A 6,425-nucleotide genomic window follows, 5' to 3' on the forward strand; every position below is an offset into this window, starting at 1 on the left:
TCCCAAATTTTTTGATCAAGGAAATTATGGGGCCACAGAGGAAAGAGATTTGAGATGTATAGTGGGTCTAAGGAGAATCACCTAGAGAGAAATACATTTATGCAGGATTTCACAAAGAGCAAATTGATCAAGCTATGGTTGTGACTCATTCAGATGTCTATCACTGACAAAAGATCTAAGAGGTACATTTCATGGTTTCAGGGTAAATCCTGAGGGGATTTGACTGACCTTGTCAGATATAAAAGTTACATTTTTAATTATGTAGGTCTTGCTTTAACTTGGTCTTAACTATTCAGCAGAAAAGCATAGATGCAGTATAAAAAGTAAAGCCATATTAGTACACTGAGCTGTAAAAGGCTCAAGTCAACAACTTCTGACAATTGCCAGTTCTGCTGATTACCCACTAATAATATGTATTATTGGATTATATTGGGTTATTTTGCTGAATTCCTGTACACAATATTTGAACTGGCATCAAGTATGAAAAGGTCCTTTAAAGACTTCTCCAAATATAGCTTCTCTAACAGCAGAACTCCCACATCTGACAAAACAAAAAAAGGGTATAAAATAAAGAATTATTTTGTAGTGAAAAAAAATTGTATATACACAGTATTTAGTATAGATATACAGTTCCTTTTACTTAGTTCAATGAGAAGAAAAGTTTATAGTAATTATTTTGAAAAAGATATCATGTCTGCATTTTGTCCTCTTAATAACCACTATGAAGACAAGAATATGCAATATGTTAATTATTGTAACTGTCCTACTAATCTGTTTTGAAACTATTTTCTTGATATTTTTTCTCATTAAAATTAATAAAAAGTTTTTAAAATCTGAAGATAAACTATTAGCATTTTACAAGGAATTAATATCAGCTGCAGAGAAATGAAGAAATAAATTGTTGTGAACTGGAGTTTTTATACTCAACTCCCAAGCCATCACTTTTTTCTAATTTATGTAAAGATTTTCTTTTGGTACTCATATTTAAATTCAGCTAATCAAATATGTTATTGATACAAGGCACAACAAGTTATGCTGTTGTCATTTATTATAAGAAAAAATTGATTTATGCAAATGTTAAAGAGTTCTTGTGATGTATAAGGTAGCTTCCTAGGCTATAGTTTATTTCTGTCAATTGAATTAGACATACTCTACAAAAATTCTTTCACTGGTAATGGAAATCCTAATATCAACAATAAATGAATTGTACTTTTGTGCCCAGATGGTATGATCCAGGCGGAAAGGGTGCTCAGTGAAAGTGCAAGCACTCCCTTTCATTTATTCAGCCACACAACCTAACAGAGTCCACTCATCTTCCTCAAGTCTGCTGAGACTCAGTAGTCTTATAATGGAAAGTGAAGGAATGCATGGGTTGTCCTCACTTTATTCCTTTCTGAAATAAATGACTTCAATTATTTGAGTTCTTGGGCTCCTTCTTGCTTTAATTTATATACACCACAAGTTATCTCAACATGCAGACACATTAAATGGGTGTTGACAGAAGGTCTGCAATGGCCTGAGCATGGCCTGGCAAGAAGAATTAAAAATCTGTCATGCACATGGAGGAGAGAACACAAGTATGAATGATGATTTCTTCTTGAGGTGAATTTACAGAGACTTTAGAGTGTGTCTTCATTAACAGATTATGTTCACCATATAGTAAAGTTATTTGTCATTTATGAGGTTTTCCTAGTGTTCTCAAATGAAAATCAATTCAAATTAAATCAATAAAATGAAGAAATACATAAAATGAACACCTAAGTGTGACACTTAGCGAGGTTATATAAAGGATTTTTATGGAGCAGAGGAGTTGGCTCAGTGGGTTACGCTCCTGCCTGGCAAGCACAAGGACACAGGTTTGATTCCTGGTACATTATGCCATGCTGCCCAAGAACCACAGGCACCCAGTGGGCCCTGGAAGGGGGCTTGGTGGAGCATGCCAGTAATCCCAGCACTGTGGAAGCTGAGACAGGAGTATCACTATGAGTCTGAACTACTTAGTGAGACCTTGTACCAAATACATAAAAGATTATATTAAAAAGAACATCAAAGAGAATTTTAAAAGAAAAGATCATGTCAGAGAAAAAAGCACCAAATGAGACAGAATGAGAAATATGTTATTTAGGGAAATTGAGGAAGTTCAAGGACGTGCATGTTGGGTGAGGCCAAGGCTGAGACTCCAAGTCTTTAGTGCCCTCTGAAAGTCAGGCAACGAACAGCAGGTGTGACCAAGGAGGTTTCCCGGAGATTTTTCTGAGTTGTCTGCTTATCTATGCTTCTTTTTAGCTCATGCTCTGACTTCTAGTTATTAATTTTTCCATTTGAAGGAAAAGGATTTGCAAAGGAAGAAGGAGAACTAACATGTAAACATGGAAGACATCAACCAGCAGACAAGTTCATGTCGAGTGACATGTCAGCCTCCATGCTCAGTTACTTTAAGACAGATAATATCTTAGGCACAGTATCCTAGGCAGCCCCTCAAGTTGCACACTCTGCTTGATCACCTACTATGCTTTCCCAGAAAATTGCCTGAGTGATCTTATGTATCATTGGCAAATGTTTTATGCATATGAAATGGGTTTTAAGATTTCAGTCTGATTAATTAATGTCAATTAACATTGTAATAAATATAATAATGACATTGTTATTTTAATGTTATGTTTCACTATAGGAGTCTGGAAAGCTATCAACGGAGAGCACTGCATGACTTTAGGGGGCATTGAGCCTTGTGATTTCCGTTTTGAAAACTTTCACATTCATTGGTGGTGGCCGCATGGTCTCCAATAATTTAAATCCTGCACATTCAATTTATGTGACAAACTCCTACTGTTTTACAAGAGGCTGAAGCACAGTTGTGACAGGTGGCCATGTAATTCAAACAGGCTATGATAGTGTTCAGGTCAAACAATGCAGACTTAAATTCCTTAGACTTCCTCAGAGTCTCCTTTGATGCAGATGTTGCTTTCTTTTATATTGCTTAAACTTTACTTGTAAAAACTATTTTTTAAAATTTTTCCTGCAATTGTATCTTGAGGCAATAGCAAATGGAGGGTTAAATCTTTGCTTTTCACTTTTTGAAATTAATAACCTATAACATATCTAGGTTGCCTTAATGACATTTTAACAAATGCTTGTCTTTTCTGTCATGGAGTTAGGCATATTATACAGTATACAACAATAACTACTACCTTTTGGCCAACCTGAATTGCAATGCCCTGGCATGCATTGGCATATGGCACAATTGAATTTAAACAGTGTTGACTAAAGCATCCTTTGTGTACTAACCAACAATTTCATTTTTAATAATTGTTTTTGAGAGCTTATAGATTTTATAAAGAGACAAATAGGCACAGCAGTGTTTATTAATCAGCAGAATTTATACAAGAAATAATATTGTATTGCATTTTAAGCAGTTTATTTGTGCAAAGACCAAATGGTAGTTTTTCCAATGAGTGGATTACACACAGTAGGGGCAATGGTAACTGAGATAACAAGGAAGACTGGGGAACCAGCTCGTGGCAGTTTTCTCATGACTGCTAGCACTGAAAGTCCTTGAAGTACTAGCCAAACTGGACCCATGACTCACCCATTCCTCTTTATCTTTCTCTGTCTTGGCTTTAGATATCTTATTAGCATAATTTTTAACAAAGAAAACTCTAATCAATCAATGTATGCATATTTGATCAAATTAAATTTTGCTGTGAGCATCCTCATTGGATGTAGATTGAGAGTATATATTATGATAACCATTTACCGAGACCATTTGAAGTATCAGTTTAAATAACTGCTGTCTTTTCTCAAGTATAGCACAGAAGTAATGTTTTACCCTGAGAAACTCAGATTTTAACCTACAAGTAAGTGACTCAGAAAAAAAAAAAAAAACTATTAATGAGTCTAAGAGAAGATAGCTGTCAAACTACACTACAGAATGCTAGAAGGCTTCTTAAGGAGAAACTACTGTGGATCTTTGCAGAAGTAACTTATCAGGTCTTTTAAAAATGAGAGTACTTAAGGACAGCCTGTGACATGGTACAGCACAGCCTACTTACCAGTGTGCATGTGTGCTATGTTTTAATATTGTGCTTGAGGAAGACTCCTTGGAAGATGGTGAGGAAATCATTCTCTGTCAGTGAAATAAGTCACATAACCTCCCTAAATCCTACTTCCAGGTTGAAGTTGACAGCAAATTCTGTGGAAAAGTTACTATTTTATCTGGGGAGCTGCAGCAATTCTGGAGAATATAATAGTTTTCAGCACAAATTTACAGCACAGCAGCCGTCAGAGATAGATAACTTCGTAGGAGTCCAGTAAGTTCAGTTATTCAGAATATCTAGGGTGCTAGAAAACTATAAGCAAGACAAACACAGATGTTGCACCTCAGGTGACTTATGCTGACAGAATTTACTTCTTTCTTCCCACTGTCAAATTAGAAAAAGGATACTTACTGCAGTATAGGGAAGGGGAAAATCAGAAACAGTTTGAGTGAACAAACTTGAAAGCCTCCATTTCAGGCTCTTGTGTAACAGTGCATAAAAAGAATGGCTTCTTTGAAGATTAATAAGCCATATGAATGCTATAGGGAGATGCTTTTGCATATGTAAAGCACAAGTTTCCATGAAAACAAATCTAGAAGACTAAAGTGAACTTCAATGTGTTTGGAGTAAAAATAAAAGAAAAATCAGCAAAGGCAAATCGTGCATTATTCAGGACTTCTTTTCTTTGTCAGAGAAGACTTTAAATTCAAACTATTATGCTCAAAAAGAATTAAGATTGGTTATGTATGTATAAAAACTCCTCATAATGTATTCAATCTTTATGTACTGAAAAGATATATTAAAATATTTTATTTTTTTTTTAAAAACTGTTGGGCTGTAAAATGAGCCAGTAATTTTAGATAATATGTGGGCCAATGTCTAAGAAACATATCCACTAAACATGCAAACATGTAGTGTTCACTTGTGTAATATGATTAAAGAGAGATCCCAGTTTTGCTATATTCTTTTTTCTTTCTCTTTCATAAAGTCTTCTGCAGGACAGCTCTCAGAAGCCCCATTCTGACTGCTACTGGAATGGGACTACAAGAATGGTCCTCAGCAAGGAAACTCAGTTTCATTTGCAGAAGAGGGAAAGAGTTCCTCTTTATTTTGGAATACATTCACTCCAGAAAGTACTTTCTTCAATTTAATCACACAGTTAAGACTATTTTCTGGTAATGTGGTTTCGATTATTGGAGGGAGTTTGAAGCAAAATTTAATGAACTACTTAATCAACAATCAACAACCTTGAAAGGGACTGACAACATTCTAAAGTTTTATTATTGCTATAGTTATTTAAAAACAACAGATATTGCTATAATGTTATTTAGTAATTTTTCCTATAATAATATTGATATCTAATCTGTCTGATACACCTTAATTTAAATTTTATAGGGTATTTAATGTCTTGTAGTTTGAGATTGTCAGGGGATAATGATAAAAATAGCACCAAAAGTACCCAGGCATAATGTGTCTTAACAATATTTAAACAGGAAAGTTATGTGCATCCTTATTGATTTGTAATGATTAGTGTGTATGATATCCATTTGCATGAAGAAGCATATCCAGAAGAAGATAAAGAATTCTACTTTATATTTGATGACAGAATGAAAATATTTATCAGGTATCTTTAAATATTTTATACATTAATCTGTTGACTATTCTGAGCTCTCACCTAGAAAGGTTTTGTGATCTATGATGTATTTTATAAACTATGTGACCAAAGCATTAGCTATTTGTTATGGTTTATGTCTAGTTCTTCCCAAAGTCTCATGAACTGATGGTGCTGTTGGATTCTAGAGTTTGTGGTTATTTCATGATCCAATGTTGGGATTATAGGCATGAGATTGCTGAGATTATGAGTATGAGTGCTACACTGGCCTTTGGGTGGGTAGCCTAGATGCAATGTAAGGAAGGGAAAAAGGCCTGCTTTCTGCCACTGATCCTCTCTTTTTCCTCTTTGTGTTTTGCTGTTTTCTGCCACCATGAAATGCTGCCCTCTTCTATGTGCCACTCTGCCTAGGAGCCAACCTAATATTGAGTGAAAACTCCACAAACTGTGAGCTTAATAAACCTTTCCTTCCTTAACTCTGGGTGTCAGGTATTTTGCCCCAGCAAGGAGAGAAATGTAACTGAGACACCATTCATCTCCCAGCGACACTGGAGGGGGGAGTATAGTGAATTAGCACACTTAAAGCATTTGCAAAAACCCTTTTAAACAGACAGATGTGTAAAAGGATTAACTCTTCAGTCAAAGTTTTGAGTCACCCAGAAGCTATGGCATAAAGCAAATGAGTTAGCTGTAAATTTTCATAGAAAGTCAGTACACTCTGTTTATAAACACACACATACTATATCTATATCTATATCTATATCTATATCTATATCTAT

This window comes from Octodon degus, unplaced genomic scaffold (assembly GCF_000260255.1).
Source record: "Octodon degus isolate 3935 unplaced genomic scaffold, OctDeg1.0 scaffold00258, whole genome shotgun sequence".
NCBI classification, from domain to species: Eukaryota; Metazoa; Chordata; class Mammalia; order Rodentia; family Octodontidae; genus Octodon; species Octodon degus.